Source organism: Protopterus annectens, chromosome 8.part0 (assembly GCF_019279795.1).
Source record: "Protopterus annectens isolate FY-2018-M chromosome 8.part0, PAN1.0, whole genome shotgun sequence".
Taxonomy (NCBI): domain Eukaryota; kingdom Metazoa; phylum Chordata; order Ceratodontiformes; family Protopteridae; genus Protopterus; species Protopterus annectens.
The window spans coordinates 1,244,116,262-1,244,136,561 of NC_056741.1; the positions used below are offsets into that span (position 1 = coordinate 1,244,116,262).

The window sequence follows — 20,300 nt, forward strand, 5'->3', positions numbered from 1 at the left end:
ATAACAAATACACACAGTAAAGTGCAATTTCCCTTAAGAGCACACAGAGATCACAGTAAGTCTGGGGCTGGTCGTTCCCTTGCTCTCCAGGTCCCCAATAAGACTCCTCACTGGCACAGCTATAGGGCCCAGATCTCAGCCTAGTATGCAAGCGAAAACGTCTAGCATCCTCTGTGTCCAACCATTGCTTCATGTCCCTGCCCAAGTAGCTGACACACTACAGGAATTCACTCTACCCACACCACTACAAGCCAGTTAGTATTTACCAATCAATTAATATGTGGTGTGGATATCCCACCATTGCCAAACAATTAATATGCGATGCCCGTGCATTGGCCCAGCAATCAAGGAACCTCAATCCTCACCACTAACACCAATGAGGGGCATCTCATATAGAAGGAAAGGATAACAAATACACACAGTAAAGTGCAATTTCCCTTAAGAGCACACAGAGATCACAGTAAGTCTGGGGCTGGTTGCTCCCTTGCTCTCCAGGTCCCCAATAAGACTCCTCACTGGCACAGCTATAGGGCCCAGATCTCAGCCTAGTATGCAAGCGAATGCGTCTAGCATCCTCTGTGTCCAACCATTGCTTCATGTCCCTGCCCAAGTAGCTGACACACACACACACACACACACACACACACACACACACACACACACACACACACACACACACACACACACACACACACAAACACACACTTTGAGAAGTGATTATACAACCACACATACACTTCTGGGGAAGGCTGGCACAGGTTCTCCAGCTGTGCCCCTTTTCCCCAGACTATATGGTAATACCAGCTGCCACTACCGACTAATATTTATCAGCTACTCAAAGGCCCTTAAAAGGGTGACCAATTATTACTGTGCAATATTATTATCCAATAGGTAGCATGGCCCAGGGCTAAAGCTATTAAAGTGGTTTTGTACAATTTTACCAAAGGCATGCAAGTACTCTAAAGAGCTTAAATTATCTCTACAAAAATAGCCACAATTGAAAGTGTTTTAAAAATATTTAATAACAAATAGTCAAAACACAAGACAATACATTTTACTACACAGTGCTAGTCAAGAGTTCAGAGATCACAGAGAAATACTTAAAATAATTCAGTAGTACAGTTCTGACATCACAGAAAACACTTAGAAATAGTTAGAAATTAGAAAGATTAGACTAAGAGAAAACACAAGTCTAAGATAACTTACATATAGAGCAAGACAGTGCTGACGAGTTAGATGGTCAAGACAAAAATGCTTAATGCTCTCTGATTCTCTGTTTTTTTTAAATCACATTCCTGGTTCACATTACATATTCTTCACACTTCCCTGGGTTCCCAGGCTAACAGAAACTACATTTACATTCTTAACCTCTGGGCAGAAACCAGAGCAATAAAGGACATTTATGCATGCAAGTTCTGGCCATTAACTCTGGCCTTAAAACAATAGCAAGAATTCCTTCATCTAGACCAGCCAGAGCCATGTTTACATCAAAGGGTCACAACATGCTTTACTTGGTCAGTAGAGTGCACTGTTGTTACATTTTTTCCAGTTCCACATGTAACACTATTTTTACCATTTAAGACAACAAGCCTGTGGCTTACATTAATATTTACAGATGACATAATTATCCCCAAAATTCTATTTGGCTAGACTGGCAGCCTTCACCTATCTTCACCCCATCTTCACAATCTCCTTTGGGAAAAATCTGGTTCTCATGAATTACCACATCGATGGTAGTCCAATGAACACAGAAGGCATCATAAGACATCTGGGAACACAGGTTGACAGCAACCTCTCTTTTGACCACCACATTGGCACTTCCTGGTTATTTGACATACTACAGAAAGGCCTCACTGAGACTAATGACTGGTGTCAGAACCATGGCCTTAAGCTCAATGCCAAAAAATGTCATCATCCCCTTTGGGAAAAACCCAGTTCTCATGAATGACCACATCGATGGTAGTCCACTGAATACAGAAGGTGTCATAAGAGATCTGAGAACACAGGGTGACAGCAACCTCTCTTTTGACCACCACATTGCCATTGTGGTCAGAAAGTCCTTCTATGTGGCACATCTCATTACTAAGGGTTTTGCATCCAGGAAGAAAGAGGTCATTGTCTCCATCTACTCTTCCCTCATTAGGCCAATCATCGAGCACAATGCCCCATTTGGCATGTACCTCACTAGACACCTATAACAACTGGAGAGGCTACAAAAATACCTCACAAAGAGGATCTTAGGCCTTAAACACTTGTCCTATATGGACAGACTAAAAAAACTCCAACTATTCTCTGTCTCATATTGCCTACTTAGAGGCGATCTCTGCTTGACTTACAAAGCCATGTCTGACCCAGCTCTGTTAGAAATGCTACATCTAAAGAAATCTCAATTCCTCAGCACTATAGGCTCCAGAGACCTCACATTACCACAGAACAAGCTGGAGGGACAGGTTCATAACCCAGAGATTGGCCATGCTATGGAATAGACTTTCCATACATGTCAAGCAGAGTGCCTCACTGGCCATCTTCAAGCGAAATCTTGATAAGTGGATGGGAAATGGAAAATTCTCCCTGGCGATCACTCCAGTGGCCCTACTTGACAGAGGCACTGGGAACTAAGGTTGGGTGGCACGATGCCAGGGCAATCCTATGGGCTAGGCTTATAAAGGCTCCAGGGCCATTAGCCTAGTACGCACCTATGAACCTATGAGCCCATTATGTAGTTCAAAACCACAAACCCCCGTTCTCTGAATTAGTCTACAGTACCTGTATGAACTCATTCTATTAAATCTGTTACCTATGACATTGAAATACAGGGATCCAAAGAGCTGCTTTCAGTTATGAAAAAACAAGTAAATGAAACCTGCAGTTTGTAGTAGTACATTAGTGCATACATATTATGCTTACATGTGAGTAAAATATGCATAATAAACTGCAAAACTAAATTATATATTGACAGGGTTTTCAGCTTAGGGCTAACAGTACTAGGTTGTGACTAAGCACACTAGTCTGATGTTTTACGGATTACATATGCCATGGTATTGCTTTATTAAAACAAGCCTTTGTGCAGATTAATGGCAAAAAATGTCAAGATGAGTATGCGTTTTTATACATTTGCAAGACAGAAAGCCCTCCATAGCTGTAAAAATGAACTGGACTGGGACACCCTGATCTCCTCTCCTTCTACATCTAGTTTGCTTATACTAAGGATTTCTCACTTTAGAGTTTTGACCCATAAGGGATAAGCACTGTAGAAGATGACTGAGGAGGTCTTTCTGGGACATAGCTGATAGCAGACAGATCCACTATGAATCCGTGAAAAAGAACTCCTTGCAAGCATATTGGATGAGTTAAAAATGCATGTACCAAAGCTATGGGTAACATCAAGAAAATATTTTTTCCTTTACATCCCCCCACATGAGGGACTTCACACCTCCATACACCTTATCCGTTGCATCCCCCACATGAGGGACTTCACTCCCCCATACACTTTATCCTTTGCATCCCCCATATGAGGACTTCACACCTCCATACACCTTATCCCTTGCATCTTCCACATGAAGGACTTCACACCTCCGTACACCCCATGTTTATATATACTAACCACACAGTTGCACAATTTTGAGAAAAGAGACCATCTTCCATTCTAACATATACTCAATCTACAGATGCTCAATATCAAGAAAGAGAGAAAACAACTGGTATGGGTGTAAAACAGCGTGCACAATACCAATTTTACACTGGGGGGGGGGTGGAGTGGGATGCAAACAATAAAGGAAACTGTAAATTATACAGAGCTTGTTAGGAAAGAATTGTCAATAGTAATAAAACACCCAGATTGATTTATTGCATTATATCACATTGACTCCACAGCTTTTAGGGGAAATGCATGCTCTAATTAGATACAGTACAGATTTGCTTTTTTTGGCCCATTATGCAAACCTATGCCAGGAATGGTTTAGCAGTTACTCACAGTGAAATAAATGTGCACACAAGCTGCAGAATTAAACAGAAGCAAAGGACGACCTCCGTGTAGAACCCCCTTCCTACAAAGTTTGGATAGCAGTTGTACACAATACCTAATGCTGAGAAGACTGAAATGTAGCTTGCAGTCTACTTGAATCAGAGTAGTGCATGATAAGCAAAGGTATGAATGAAAAGCTGATTGACCTGAGATCTGATTCAGCCAGAAACACTTGTTATCCATCTAACTTATCTTCCATTCAATACTAGGGGATGGAATCGGCAATGGTTACTTCTGTGAGATTTACATGAAGGAATTACTAGTAGTTTATAAAGGGAACTGAAATGTACAGGGCGTAGGAAGGCTGCTGCTGTGTTTAGGCTTTTAAAGTAGAGGCCAGTAATGCCACAGCTGTCCTTTATACAGGGAAATCCCTATTTTGGAAGTTGTATCCTGCATTTAAAAAAGAAAAAGAATAGAAAAACATGAAAAATGGCAAATAGCTTTCTTCTCTCTATTCGAAACACTGTAATATGATACCAAAGAATACAAGCAACTCAATTTCTACAAACATTTGTTTTTATTTGGGTAACAAAAGTGAAGTCCAATCACTTGCAGTAGTTGTGGATACGGTTTAGCCTGAAAAATCTGATATTTGTGTTAAAAATGTTCCTCTTTGGTTATCTGAAATAGTTACAGCCCTATAATTCCATCCCTCCATTTTAGAATGTTCCATGCTTTAATTTATTAAAAGTTGGTTATTCTCAAATCCATGTCTGTTTTCAGAAAAAAACTTTATTCTCTGCTCCTATATATAAATCTATGACTGATTTAGCTGCACTAAACAGATTAGGAAATGTTCAAGTTTCACTTTAATGTTATAGGAATATTATTCAGCAATGAAATGCAAGAAACTTTCTGGAAAAAAAACCTTCTAGTAGTGTGGTTATATAAAAATATAAAATGCTGAGGATTTTTTCTAGAATGTGTAGGCACTAATTAATCTGTTTCAGAATTAAGTGTGCACAATATTTTTTACTACAGATCTGTTTTTGTTTTTAAGTGGAACTAAATGTAACATGTTTATATTCTGGAACTGTAGTATGTTACTGGAAGTGAACTAGTTAATGCCACAGCCTGGTCAACTGTGGGAGTTGTAGTCCTTGCTGTGTTATGTGATCCCGGAAGTTTCTGCTTCTTTTGTAATGGCTGCCTGCATGGTAGAATGTACAGAGCTTTGTGTCTCACTGCTCCTGCTGTAATTGTGCTGATCAGTAAGCACTCATTTATTAGGTATTGGAGACACTAACTGACAGAGGTGATAAGTGAGTAAATTTACTTGGTATTTTCTTATTTTTGGCTGTGTACAGCTGCATTTTATTTTTCTATTATGACTAAGAGAGAAGTACTGAGCCTTGCTGTTTATCAGTGTTTTCATTGCTTGCTGTTATGGGTGGTCACATTTAGAAATAATCTGATATAAACTGTTATCACAGTGCTGATTTTTATTGCACTGCAGCAAAAGGGAGTGTATGTTTTTTGTATGGGAGATAAATGATTAATTAAGCTTGATACTTAATAGTCGTATTGAGGCATGTTTTCTTTATGTGTGCAGCCAATAAGTAAACTATGAGCTGTTGTTTCTTTTTAATCTGGCAGCATGTAGTACAGATAGCATTTTTTTTCAGTGCAGACAAAAAAAAAAAAAGGCAGGGAACTGGGGAGGCTGTCTCAAACACTGTTGTGGGTAGGATCTTTATTTTGTTGGAGGGTCAATAATAAATATGTGATGCTCCTTGCTAATCCAGATCTGGATGTATTCCCATCTATATTACGTTTTATACCTGACAAGCATAGTTTGAATATTGAGGTTTGTAAGAAAGGCTAATGTACATTTAGGTCTCTGGTTACTGACAGAGTGCTGTGCAAATAGGATGATACTTTCAACAGCTGTACCACTGAAATTGTATTTTATGTGCATTTCCTTTTTGATGTCATTGATGCTAAATTAGAGGTTACATTTCTGGGGGTTGGGGTTGATGGATTTTACTCTTGTGACACATGTCATACTGACTAATTTGACTGCTGCTTGTTTGATTCTGTTTTGGGATAAGGATGTATTTAGATCTGTTGTTATAAGCCAAATATCTGTAGCTCTCAAAATGCTAGGCATTGTTCTTTCATTGCAAACACAAGAGCAGACAGCCTTCTGTCTGGATGATGAGCACTGGTAACATTGACTTTGGTGTTTCATTTCATTTTCCTATTTTACCTCATCCAAGTTGCTGTTTGTTATGTCTTTCTTTCCATTTACTATTGTTCACTACGTTTTATTCTCCCTAGTGGAATGTGTGATAGTAACTACTCTGGTAATAGTATAGGGAGGTTATTATTTCTTTGCTACCTTCAGTCCCCCCCACAACCTAGTTTCAGTGCCTACTCATGAAGTTCCACAACCCATCATGGAGAATTCTCCTTCCCTTCCCAGAGATAGGTTCATAGGTGGTTACTGAGATATTGACCCAAAGGTCTTTATAAGCCTAGCCATGATTGCCCAGTATAATATTAGTTAAACCCAATGTAAAGGATCTTGCCTAAACTCGACATCTTAGTTAGCAACAACTGCCCATACCTAGGAGGGTCATAGGTGAAATCCCCGGCAGGAATTTACGGTTTCCCATCCAGTTATCCCGGGTATGCTTAAACAAGGTCATAGAGGAGCATTGTTTGATGTGAATTGGTAGCCTATTCCAGAGGAGTGGTAACCTCTGTGCAACATATCTATCTCTCCAGCAGGTCCTGTTTATGTCACAGGCCAGGTTAAGGTCCTAGGAACGGGTGACCCTTGTCCGAGTTGCAGATGCGCAGCATTTCTATTAGGTTTGGTTCCAAGATTGCTCTGTAGGCCAGGCACAAGTCTCCTCTAAGTAGGCTGTACACTACTGAGTACAGTGACAGTGACTTCAGTCTGTCAATGTATGACGTGCTGGAGACCATGAATTTTCTTGGATAGAAATCTCTGAGGTCTGTCAAGTTGCTGCAGGTGCCTGGTAAGGTACATACCAATGGGAGCATTGTACTCAATTATTGGCCTGATGAGGATCGAGTACAGGGGTGTAATGACCTGTTTCGCTCTTGAGGCAATGCCGTTGTTAATGAGGTATGAGACACAGAATGCCTTCCTTACCAGAGTAGACACATGGTGGTCTAAGTTTAGGCTACAGTAAACTTGCGTTCCCAAGTCTCTCACTACTGAGTTGTTACTTAGGGTATATGATAATCTACAGGGATGTCATTTTTACCAAAGGGGATAATAATGCATTTTTAAGCATTGAGTTTGAGTCCATGGCTTTGGCACCAATCATTGGTTTGTGTAAGTCCCTCTTGAAGTATATTGACATCATTTGGGGATTCATTGCACCTAATTTGCAGTTGTCAGCAAAGTTAGTCAGCCACAGCCTCTTTGTTTTGGCCAGAAGTTCTGAGAAGTATATTCCAAATAATGGGGGGGGGGGCAGCACTGACCTCTGTGGAACCCCACTGGTGACAGGTCTGCTGTTTGTGGTAAGGTCCCCAACTTTGACTGAGTGTGATCTGTCTGTGAGCCAATTAGCAACCCACCTGATGACATAAGGGTTGATATTCAAGTAGGAGAGTTTATCAATGATGCCCAAATGTGGTATTGTGTTGAAGGCCTTGGCTAAGTCAAGGTATGCTGTATGCACAGATTTGCAGAGAGTACCTAATGGAGTTGCTAATTCATGTTTTAAACCATTTAAAATGCAACCTAGAATGCCATCCAGTCTCGGAGAGGCTGTGCTTTTCGCCTTGGGAGAGAGCATTAATGACTTGCTCTTTGGAGATGCCAAGTAGATGAGATGTACAGGGAATGCTTTGTGGAATGTTTGGAGGGGACAGGAGGGTAAAATTTTCACCAAACATGTCGGCTACTAGGTTAGATATTTTCACAGGATCGGGTATGTGTGATGCCATCCACAGCTAGTTCAGCACATGTCTGGGTCCTACTGTTTAGGTTATGGATATAGCTGAAGAATGCCTTATGGTTATCCTTAGCTATGGTTGCCCTTAGAGAATTTTACAATTTGTTTTATTTGTTTGTTCAAGCAGAGGAGGGTGTTCTTCCAGTGCTGGGACCCTCTCTTTTTTTATTCTTAGACAGCAACTTCTTCCTCTTGTGTTATAACTTATTAATGCTAGTTGTCCACCAGGGAGGCTTGTTTTTTCTTGAGGATCTTGGTTTGATCCTCTCAGGTACAGCTGTGTCAATGCATTTGTGTAAATGTTTGTATAGGGCATTTGTGTATACCTTAGTTTAGTTTTCAGTGCCATTTGTGGGAAGAGAAGCTTGGAAATTATCTATGCCATCCCTTCGAAGGGTATAATTGGCTTTGGTGAACATTTTTAGCCTGATTTTACCTAAGAAGGGTTCAGGTGTTATAGTTACTTCACATGTGACTGATTTGTGATCAGATTTAATCAGTGAGGGTCCTATACTTCTGGTGGTGCAATGGTCACCCATGTTGGTGAGGACCAGGTCGAGAATATTTGAGCCCCTTGTGAGGTTGCATGTATCCATCTGGGGAAGTTTTCTATTTGAAATACAAAAGCACATCTTTTAATGACTCTGCACATTTACTAAGCCACAGAGTTTTTGATTTTATTTGTTTTTTCATGGTGGACATTACTGTCATTAGTGAGCTGTTTGAATTATGATTGTGGCTTATTTAGATACCAGGATCGACCTGAACAATTCTTGGACTTTTAGTAATATTTACTGAGCCTGATTTCAACTGTTGTGTGACTACAACGCCACTGGATTGATTTTAGTGTTTTATTTTCATAGAATTAAACCAAGAATCTAATTGCTTGCTTTACTTTTATTTTCCCTTCGGTGGACCTGTTTCATGTGTACCTAATTTGTTTTCTTGCATTACTGGTGTCTTTATAAGTACCTAAGATGACCTATGCAATGGGCAGTGAACATTAATGCATCTGTTGCTCAAGGCCCCTAAATTTACTGATTCCTTCTACAGTGCTTCTCTATCATTCCCTGCAAGTTATTTGCCCTTCAGTAGAAAATGGCAGTCTAGTAACGTCCTATACACAGTCATTTCTGTTGTCCTTCAAAGTTACTCCATGCATTTTCTTGCCATCATGTCAAGCAGGCGTTTCACCTCCTCCCCCTAGTTATAATTTCTTAATAATGGAATTTCCATTCAGGAGGTGTTCTTTTCTCCTCCTTGGTCCTGTTCTTCCCTTCTGAGTGCTCCTCTGAGGTTTTCAGTGTTACTCTTTGTCTCTTACTGTGAAGAGGTACACCTAGAGGGATGCATTCTTCTGTACTACCCTTACCATACTAGAGACCATTGCAGTCAAATTGCTTGTCAGAAAGCTTTGATGGCATCTGTGGTGCCCAGGTAAATGAGGTCATTCTCCCTGAATCCTGTCCAACTCTGTCCACAGACATAAACTTCTTCTTTCAGCCCAGAGAAGTGCTTGCAGATCTGGCAACACTGCATCCTTCAAATTGTCGACAAATTGTCTTTGCTCGTACAAATATTACAAAACTCACAGTGCTTTTCTCTGAGTATGTATGCCCTGCTGCATCAGTGAAAGCGGTAACTGACTGCATCTACTTTTTGTTACTGTTTTACTAACACTGTTTAACCTATTATCATTGTGCATAATGCTTATTACTTAACCTTCATATTACAAGGTAAAACCATTACTGTTGGTGTAATATGATTCTTTACTTACCCTGGCACAGAACCTGGGTCTTCTGCTTGGAAAACATGTATCCTTCTCCCAGTTCTTCATTCACTGTACCAGTAGTACTTCTTACAAATATTATGTGGCTACTAAAAGACCATAGAGTAAAGGCAGCAGTTAAGGAAAAAAATAAATGAGAGATAATAGGAGCCACTCTATTCCTTAAGGCATAACGTTATATGACATCTGAGATATAGAGGTCTGGTAGCTCAGCTTAGAGGGTTAATGCTATTAGCTGTTAATGAGCTGTTAGTAGAAAATCATCAGCAAGTTGCAGAAATAAGTTACTGTTTATCTATTTTTAACACATTCTTAGTCTGTCCATCTGTATTTGATTATCTATATGTGTAATGTTTCTGCTACATTAAAATATTTTGAGTAACAACAAAGTAGGTTTAGTCATCTGCATGGTTTGTAGTGCTCAGTACCAGGTGTCACATTTTCATTCAAACAGAAAATACCTCATATGATTCTATGTAATTTAGAGGTACCTCTGTGGTGTGTGGAGACTATCAAAATGGTTTGTTATATTAGATTAATATATTATGTTGGATATAGTTCCACTTTTATATTGTTTTGCATAATTTTAACTGTGGGGCTTTGTCAGTTAAATTATAGAGTCCCTCAAACTTTCCATCAAGTAACATCTCCAGTTATCCATCTTAACTTATGTATTGTTCTAAAATAGAGTTTATTTGTAGCATCCATATAGCTTTTCCCAGGTGAGAAAATGTCTTAGGAAATCGCATATGCTCTTTATTACATGCACATAGATAGGAGTTCTCCCAGAGTCTCTTACTGTTTTACTAATATTCCCACAGAGTCTACATATGTATTTTTTGTAAATGTCAGTTAGGTTTCTTGACATATTATATTCCTTACTTTAAGAATGCAGTTATTGACTGTAATGCCAGTGAATGGTAATGCCAGGCATGTGAACTTTTTAACACTGGGAAAACGATTTCCCATTTTTAGAACTGACCAATGTACATTCTGATAATTTTATGTATTTTATAAAGTTTTAATTGGAATTTGAAAAGTCTTATCATAGGTCGGCTTAAGTATGGTATAACGGTATTTGATCTTGCTCTTTCAGAATACCTCTACTCACCATATTGTTACACACACATAGTTTGGAAATCACATTTTCTTTAAATAATTTTTTTACCCAAACATTCACAATTTCTTGCTGGTTAACTATTAACCCTACAGGATAAGACACTTTTGCTTGTATGTGACTTGAAATAGTTGCAGGTAACAGTAGTAAATCCAGGTCTTTCTATTTAGAATTATTATTTAGTTCAGTTACTTACAGATATGTTAGTCACATATGTGAAGCTAATACAGAAAGATAAACATTGGGTACCAGTAAATAAGTATTTAAGTGTTTAAAACACTGCATAGAAATCTATACAAGATATACTAAAATAAAATGCAACAAATACATGCAACAAGGCAGGTTTGAAGTGTACAACTGGTTTGTCAACCCTCACTTTATTTCAGTCATCTGTCTTGACTTCCAAGGCATATGTGAAAGATGTGTTCTTAGCGTACTTCCTAATAATATGAACTTGCTTTATAATGTTAAAAGGAAAACATGAGTGGAGTATTCCTAGAGTGCTCCAAATAGCAAATGACTTGACTTCTAACAAAAATATTTCTGTTCCATAAAAAATATTACTTTTCTGCTGTCTTCCATGAACAGATTTTAATGTTGTATTGTCATTAATGCTTACCCTTGGTGGTATAAACATTTAATATATCAGATTACAAAACAAACAGTTTTGATTACTGACAGGTGTCATGAAAATGGAAGCAGCTTTTTAACCAATGGGAAGTATTTGTACAAAGATATGAACGTATTATTATACACCCAGTATGACTTATTACTGAACAAGGGTATGATGCAGCTTGCCTTGGACTTCAATTATGCAGTGAAAGTTCTTTTTTTTAATGACCAACAGCTAAACCAGGTAAATGTAAATAAGGATTTATGGCAAAACCCTTAAGAATTTATTATCCTGATATTAGCTTCCTTCATAAATCTAGAATGAGCTAAAAACTGTGTTACACATACCGACATTTGAGATTTGCATTATAATTGTAACATAATTACTTTAATTAGTACTGGTTTTAATTCTGTGACTGAACAGGTCAAGCAATGAATAACATGCACACAAGAGTGTATCTTATATAAAGTGTTACTCCATTATTGTTGGATAAAAGTAACTTACTGTAATATGTCGGCATCTGAATTACTAATATAATTGGGTCTCTATTAAATGTGTATGGCTTTTATTGACTGGCCACCATGGGTAGATGCTAGGGAGTTAATGAAACGTGGTTATGATATGGAAATGTTTAGGGATTTAGACCTACCAGAGTGAGATGTGGAGTACTGACAGCTTCACTCTAAAAACTTTTAGGGAAATCTATTGTCTTAATAAAGTAACAAATAACAGTAAAGAATACTTTGTATGTTATTTTCTGCATGAAGTTGGATGGATTTAGAAATGGGAAAATAGTTTATTTGTAACATTAAAGTAATTTCATAAGTTCATAGGTTGGTACTAGGCTATCGGCCCTAGGGGCTATACAAGCCTAGCCATAACAATTCTCTGGATATTTCTTCCCACAATATTTACTTCCCTGAACCCCTGTCTAGCAGGGCGAGTGACGTGATCCCCGGGGTGAATTTCCTATCTCCCATCCAATCATCAAGGTTCCTTTTGAAGAGGGCCAAGGAGGGTCTCTGCTTGACATGTATGGGGAGTCTATTCAGGCAGTTAACATCTTGGTTTTGTTGTTGTAAACCTGTACTAATACTGTTTCTAATGAGATGACCTATTGGGAGACTGAGTTGTTTGAGAAAAACATAGCTAAAGCCTTAGCAAACTACCTAACTGTTACTGTTTAACGAAAACATTTTGAAAGGAAGAATTGGGAGGGAACGAAGTAAATTAAATTAATGTAATTTTTCCCGCTTTTGCATATAAATTTAAACAAACTCATCCCAGCAGTAACAGAGAGTGGAACAAGAGATTTCTTGTATGCCAGATGCAGGATAAACTGATAGGAGACTCGGTTCCATCAGACAGACCATAAAGGGATAGAAATTTAGGTTATTAAAAGAGAAAAAATATATTGAAAATGAAGAGATAAGCTGAAAATCTGATACGAGTTGTATGAGTAAACAAAAAGCCAAGAAAAAGAATAAAATGAAAAAAGCTGCAGCCTCCAAGCCAGAGCAGGTAAAAGAATAAGAAGTAACATTTAGAGTTGGTAAAGAGATGCAGAAACGTAATGCTGGATGGCTATATGAAAAATGATGTACAGCTGAAAGATGTTACTGAGTTTGTCAATGAACATTCTGATTTCATACAGACAATTTTTTACAAATGAGAATTAAGTGATAAAGCTAGGGGTTTCAGTTACAGAAACAAGGACAGACCTAATGGATACTGACCATAAGGCTATGTCTAGAAGAAGAAACCTAAAATTCAGCCAGCAGAGTACCAGCAGTGGCTTGTATGAAAAAAAATAGAAATAACATAGTGCACACAAAGGAGGTGGGCATCGTTCCTGAGAGGGATTATTATATGGCATAGCCTCTGCAGTGAAGGGACATTAGGAATCCTTGCCAAATTTTAGGCTTGCCACATGTATGCAAAAAGAAAAGGTTTTATCACAGTTATGAAAGCTGAGAAATAAAATATTGTGCAGAGAGTCATGGGTAGTATTGCTCTGTAACCAGCTGTGAGAAATGAGTTGCCTTAATTCCGGTACAAGGAGACTGACATTGCAGCTGTTAGATTTCAGAGTAATGATAATGGAAAACATCCAAGTAAAGGCCAGAAGAATACAGAAAAGTACAAGCTACAGGATTCAGCATTTTAAAGAAGAGAGAGGATCAGAAGATATATTTCAATTGTTTTAAGAAGTATACAGTGTTTGGACTTTCCAAGATGGCTGCACACTGCTAGCAGCTTAGCTTCAGCACTTGTAATGTAAAAAAAAGAAACTGAAAGACAAGTGTCAGGAACTATGTCACTTATAGTAGATTTAGTTAATGACTGACTGTTGGAATCCAGACAGTGTCCTTACCAAAGAAAAACCAACTGATCCTGAAAGAAAATCATCTAGAAAAGGTGAAGAGAAAACACTGACTGGGAAGAATACTATGGCTGTTCAGCAAAAAGCAATTCAAGCTCCCACTTTGGTACAAGACATGGCTTCTGAGTAGTCTAGCACAAAAATAAGTCAAATGTGCTCAGAGTTGATTAAAATAAATAAAACACTAAAGGAGTATATCAAAACAAGTAACAGAATGCTGGAAAAAAATTAAGAAGGTTTAAATGGATAAGACGAGCTGATAAAACTGCAAAAATTGGAGGTCAAAATGAAGAAAAGACTGGCTAGTATGAGACTGCTCAAGAAGAGATGTTTCAAAATATTGTAGAATTAGAGGATAGAGCATGTAGAGAAAATATGAGATTTTCTGCTGTAACAGAGAAACTAGAAAGAACAGACTGTATTTGTTTTATGAAGACACAAATAAGAAACTGGACTCTTATTCCACAGCAGGATCTGCTAACTGAAATGGTACTTTGTATGTTCCAACCCCTGCCATGAGAAAACAGCAAAGACCTGTGTTAGTAAAGATGCAAATCTGCCATCAGAAATAGTTGATTCTGACAAAACTGGTTCAAAAGTAATAGAAGTTGGATACAGTGGAGTGTGTGTAGGAAACGGTTATTCAATGTGTAACAGGCAGAAGAGAAACAAATTTATTCCAGCAAAGAGGCAGGTGTAAGATTTGAGCTGCTATATCCAGCTGTCTTCAGAGTATATATTTTTTTTCTTGGATGATCAGTCATTTTTTGATGCAGAACAGGCTAAAGAGGAAATACAAAAGTTTGTCCAGTGAAAAATGAACTATCAAGCAGAAGGAGACGCTGCTTCTCATTCTGCTGATAATAAAACACGTGGAGAATGCTTGCCAGCGAAGCATTTTTCATTGCTTCAAAGGAAAATGCTTGAGATACAGAGAAAGGCACAGGAGTTGACTAGAAGAATCGGGAGTACCTTGGAATTGAACCAGAGTCTACAGTTGGGAGATGAAGATGAACACGAAGACAAAGAGTAACATGGAAATTAGTGAATAAATGTAAGACTGCAAAGCATCAGTTGCATTTGTGAAATATGTCTGTACAAAAAGGTAGAAAGAATAGACTTTGGTTGATGTTGCTAAACTTGTGGGGAACTGAAAGGCATTTGCTTCACTTCTTGGAATGACACTGAGGGGAATGGAAGATAAGGGATAATAGTAATTGTGAGTAAAACAATTTATGTTCTTAACAGTATTTTATAAAACTTTTCATGATATAAATTGCATGTTTTATAGTAAAGCATTTTTAGTCATTGTAGGTGATAAAGATACTAAAGTAATTTTCTTTCATTTGTCTTTTTTGTATTAGGAATAGGGATTACAGTGCAAAAGGAGGAAAAAAAAAACACTTGACAAAAGCATGTTTAAGTTAAAAGGCTGTAATCTTGGGTTTTTGAGGTGGGGTATGGGGTGCAAATGTACTCAGATCATAATATATGTAGAGCTTATATGTTTTTTCTTACTTTTTCATAAGTGAATGTCTGAATTAAGATCCTTGGCTTAACCTAATAGTAAGTCTTAAGTGGAAACAAGTGAATAAGAGAACACTGAATGTAATGGAAAAAAATCTTTTAGCAATAAATGTTTCAGCTTATACTCCGAAACGTGCAACTGAGGGCTTCATTTTTTTCTTACATTTCTGTGGAGACAAGCTGATTATAGGGCAATAAAAAGAAACAAAAACAAATTGCTGGTTTCTTTGAGGCTAAAGTTAATGTTTTCTGAAAGCATGCAAGTTGTTTTCCATACTTTGGAGGGGACTAAAGATAAAAATGGACTCCAATTAATGTAATAGGAGTACAGTTATTTACATGCCTCTTAGTATGGATAACCGCAGCTTTAGGTTAGGTAAAGCCTGTGTTTGTAGCTGACTATTTTTGATAATTGTTCCAGTTATAAGAGTTAAACTTCATTATTTGAAGGCGTACATATTTTTGTGTGTTTGTATTAAGTTACCATGTTATGGAGATTGTGTGTGTGTTTATTTTAATGAAAACCCTCAAAAGAAATAAAAAACAGTCTTGTAAAATGTGACATAAGTTCAAATGGAAAAGATAAGAAAAAACTGTATAAAGGAACCATCTGCCAAACACTAGTGGGTGGATGCATCACAAAAACCTGGAAATAGACATTTAAAAATACTGTCATATACAGTAGGTGGGAATAATTACTTCTCATCATAATGGTGAGATGTTCCATATTATCTTGGAACACAGGTATAGACAAAAAGGAAAGAGTATTTAACTATGTTAATAAATGCAGAGTGCAAATAGAAATGCTACAGGAGATAAATTTGAAAATAAGTGAGTATGTGAATTTGATAAAGATTTTCAGGATGAATATTTATTGGAATATCAGAGACAAAGGAAAAGAGGAGTACTTATATTAATTGCTGAAGGAAACTTCAGTAGTGATAGTAGAGGGGAAAATATAATAATTGTACATTTGTGGTAGTAAGGGGCTACAGGTGAGTGATTAGGATTATGGTGGCATGTATTTATATTCCACTTAAAACTGCTGTTATGGACGTTAAGAAAATTTTCGGAGACATAATCAGCAGGGAATATTACTTATAGGTGAGTCCTGGAAATTGATTTGTAATAATAAGGATGTATTTGGTGGGGGGGGGGGGGGGCTTGAAGGAAAAATATTACAAAAGTGGGCAGATTTCTGAAGAAATTTATGAAAATATTTTTGGTATGGAAGACATGAATTCAGCAGTAGGAATGCTGCTCGAATTTGCATATTATCCCCTAAGGTACAGTAACTGGGCTAGAATTGACATAAATTATATTTCTCATGAATATGTGCAATTACTTAGAACGCACATCCAATGACTATATCAGATCATGTGCCAGTGATTACTAAGATGAAAAATGCAAGGTACTAAAATAAAAATGAGACACTGGTGCTTCCCTACCTCCCTTCCTGTTAAAAAGGGAAGAATTTAAGGAATTGGTAGTGAAATTATTTGGGATTTGTTAGAGAAGATAGAAAGTACTCCAAATATTATAGCTAGTAAGTGGGATAAAATGAAACTGGAGTTTAAAAATATGGTAGAAATAAAAGAAAAATATATATTGTTAAGAAGTAAAAATATTTATGTAGATGGGCTGACAAAGGTTAAAGTATTAAAGAATGAGGGGAATCTCACAGAACAAAAAGAGGAGCAACTGCAGAGTGCTAAAGAGAAAAATACGGGAGTACTTGGATAATATGCATGAGTTTAGAAAGACTGCTGTTAAGCAACTGTTTTTGATAGTAATTCCTGGGCACAAATGCTTTTGACACAAGAACGTAGGCAACAGAAAGTAGAAACGATTTTTGCCAAACTTATGTAGCCTATAACAGGAAAATAACCAGGGATCCTGTAGGGGCATTCGAGATATTTCAGAAATGAACATTTGTACAAAGCAGAGAAACAGGGAAATCAAGCAAAAGTACAAACATTAAATTTATGGAAGACTTAAATATGCCAAGGTTAGAAGTCAATGAGGCTCAACAATTAACAGTTAAGATGAGGGGATGACATAACAGTGATGTATAACCAATTTACAGGAATGTCTCCAGGAATACATGGCATTCCAGTGAAAGTTTGGATCCTTGGAGGGAAGAAAGTGCTAAAGATCTGGAAGGTTTTGCTTAACAGTATTTTTAAAGGAGGGGAAGCACCACAATCCTAGAGAAAAAGCTGTGGTGGCTGTAATACCTAAGGACCGTAAAGACCCATTAAATGTAGCTTCATATAGACCCAGTTCAGTTTTAAACCATGATTATAAAGTATTTGTCTACAATGGTTAAAAGAATGGCAAAGGTTTTTCCCACATTGATAGATATGAGTCAATGTGGTCTTGTGGAAGGGAGGCGAACGTTTGGCAGTGTTAATATAACAATAATGATCCAGAGGGAAGCAGAATGTAAGGAAATACCACTGTTGTGAGTTTTTTGTAGAGAAAGCATTTGATAGAGTAAGCTGGGATTACATGAGAAGGACAATGGAAGCATTTGCATTTTGTGATACAATAATAAGGTTAATTAGGAGGATATTTGGGGGATCAGATGCAAACATCAAAGTGGGAGGGTACCTGTCTGATAACTTGTGTCTGAACAGAGGAATAGGCAGGGGAGTCCTCTTTCCCATTTGTTATTTGTGTTACAGTTAGAACCATTGGCAAAGAAAATAAGGGGCTTAGAAATTCAAGGATGTAGTTGGTATCGTAATTGAGAAATGTTGGCTTTATTTGCAAACTATATAAATTTTGTACTTGATATAACCAGAAAAGGACATCTCAGTATTATGGAACATTCTGAGAAAAAGTTCCAAGTTTTTTCAGGATATAAAATTAATGAAGATTAAACAAAGGCTATAGCTGTAAACTGTGTACCACAATACCCATATTTATAGGTATGTGATAAAGTGAAGTAAGGGTTAAAATGGGCTCAGCTATGTGGGAAAAGACTAAAAAAGATAAGACAAAAACAAGAAACTGGAAGCTCTTGCTTATGGATATGGATAGCAAGATACAAGTAGTAAATTGCTTTAGTTCCGTTAGAAATATGCCTGACCTGTCTATAAAACTATCAGCCAGAGGAGAGGTTGAGAACAGTAATTAGTAAAAAGCTGAAGGATTTTATCTGGGGGGAGGATTCAAGAGTCAAGTGGGATAAGTTGATCCTTTCAGTATAACAAGGTGATGTGGGATTACCTGATTTGAAGGGATATATTAGAGCTGCATGGTTAAGGCTGTTACATATAACACAAGCAGAGAGCTAAAGTTCAGCGTGGAAAGGGATGATGATGAAGTGGGGGAAATTCAAGAAATAAGGAGTGAGTGGGCTTTTGAATGCAAATTCTTAAAGAGAATAACCATAGTCATACAGAATGTTATATTCATAAAGTAGCAGAAAGTGGAGTAAGAACTAAACCAATATGGGAATGGAGAAAATAGGTTCTGCTGATAGGGATGACTGTATTTAGGGGTACGGAGAATAGGCAAGAGGGGGTTGGAGTTTACTGAAGGAAGTTGGCAAAGGAACCAAGGTATTGGGAACAAATAATTAGAGAGGAAAATGTAATAGAATGGGAACAGGTCAAGAAGACATTTGGACTGCAGGCTAGAGACTGTCCTCCCTATCAGGGATTGATATGAAAATCTAACAAAGAGAAAGGGATATCGGGAATCCTAAGTGAAATACCTGCACGGGTTGAGTTTTTAGCTGAATCTAAAACATAAGCTGTTTTAAAAAGAGATAATTAATTGGGCATATAAAATATTGCATTATAACTATAGGAATCAATCAGATGAGGTCAGAAAAGATTAGGAAGAGAGATTAGATAATCATTTCACAAAGAAGCAATGGAGAGACATATGTAAGGCTCCCAAATATGTAACAAAGTCTAGAAGATTTAGGATTTTTTTCTTGGAAGTGTTTGCATCGGTACTTTTATACCCCAAGCAGACTATTTTCTTCAGGTAGATGACAAATGTTACAGATGTGATGGGAAAGAAAGATGTACATAGGAGCTTTCTTAGACTAAAAATTCCATAGAGTACTCTGTCAGGAGTACTGGGCAAGCAAAAGAGTGTAACTAAGGAAATTAGTTTTTTTGAGCTGGGATATGGTATCTGAATTGCCTAGACATAGAAAGTCCTTGTTAAGTTTAATTGTTGTGGCTATTAGAAAAGTAATTGCTAAAAAATGGAAATTAAAGGCCAACCCTGCACTTGAAGCAATGAATATTGTGACTAAGATAAAAGAACTGGAAGTGGGATCTTTAGAAAAGGGTAGAAGCAAATTACATAGAAAAAAGGGACATTTTCAGAATAATCCATGTAGAAAAATCATTTGGAAGAGGAATGATGTTTCAGAGAGGGCAGGAATTGAACAGTTTATATAATATTGGCCTGATTAGATTATATAGAAGAGTATATGTGATGTATAATGTTTGTAAATGTGAACTTGTTAATATGTTTTGTGTACTTTCATATAAATGTAGATTTGCCTGTGTAATAAGGGCGTTGAAAAAATTTCAAGATAAAAAAAGAAGTGTACAGTGTTTGAATCCTGAGTCAAGATACTGCAGAAGAAGATTACCAGAGGTATGGGAAAAGTGGGGTAAGATGAGAAGGTCAAACTCTCAGGTAATAGAGCAGGGGCAAAACATATTGTTTTATAATCTCAAGAATTAGAAAGCTTAGCTCATCTTAATGAGGAGCTGAACTGAAACAGGACTGTGTACAACGGGAGAGGGAGGATAAAATAATAAGCAGGAAATGATCTGAGAAAATGGCAAAGAAAATACAGGAGGTTGGATGGATTTGGAAACTGGACTTTGAAAGTAAAGAAAGTGAAAGATGATGGTGTCACAAAAGGAAA

The 20,300-nt window shown here is 37.4% G+C and overlaps 1 protein-coding gene across 1 annotated transcript in view; it reads left to right on the forward strand.

The window, feature by feature from the left end:
• Positions 1-5,131: 5,131 nt before the first annotated feature.
• LOC122809332 (gastrula zinc finger protein XlCGF7.1-like) overlaps positions 5,132-20,300 on the forward strand; it is a 204,234-nt gene continuing 189,065 nt past the window's right edge. The window contains exon 1 of the mRNA XM_044080736.1: positions 5,132-5,289. The gene's annotated coding sequence lies outside the window, so the exon portion shown is untranslated. The remainder of the gene's footprint in view (positions 5,290-20,300) is intronic.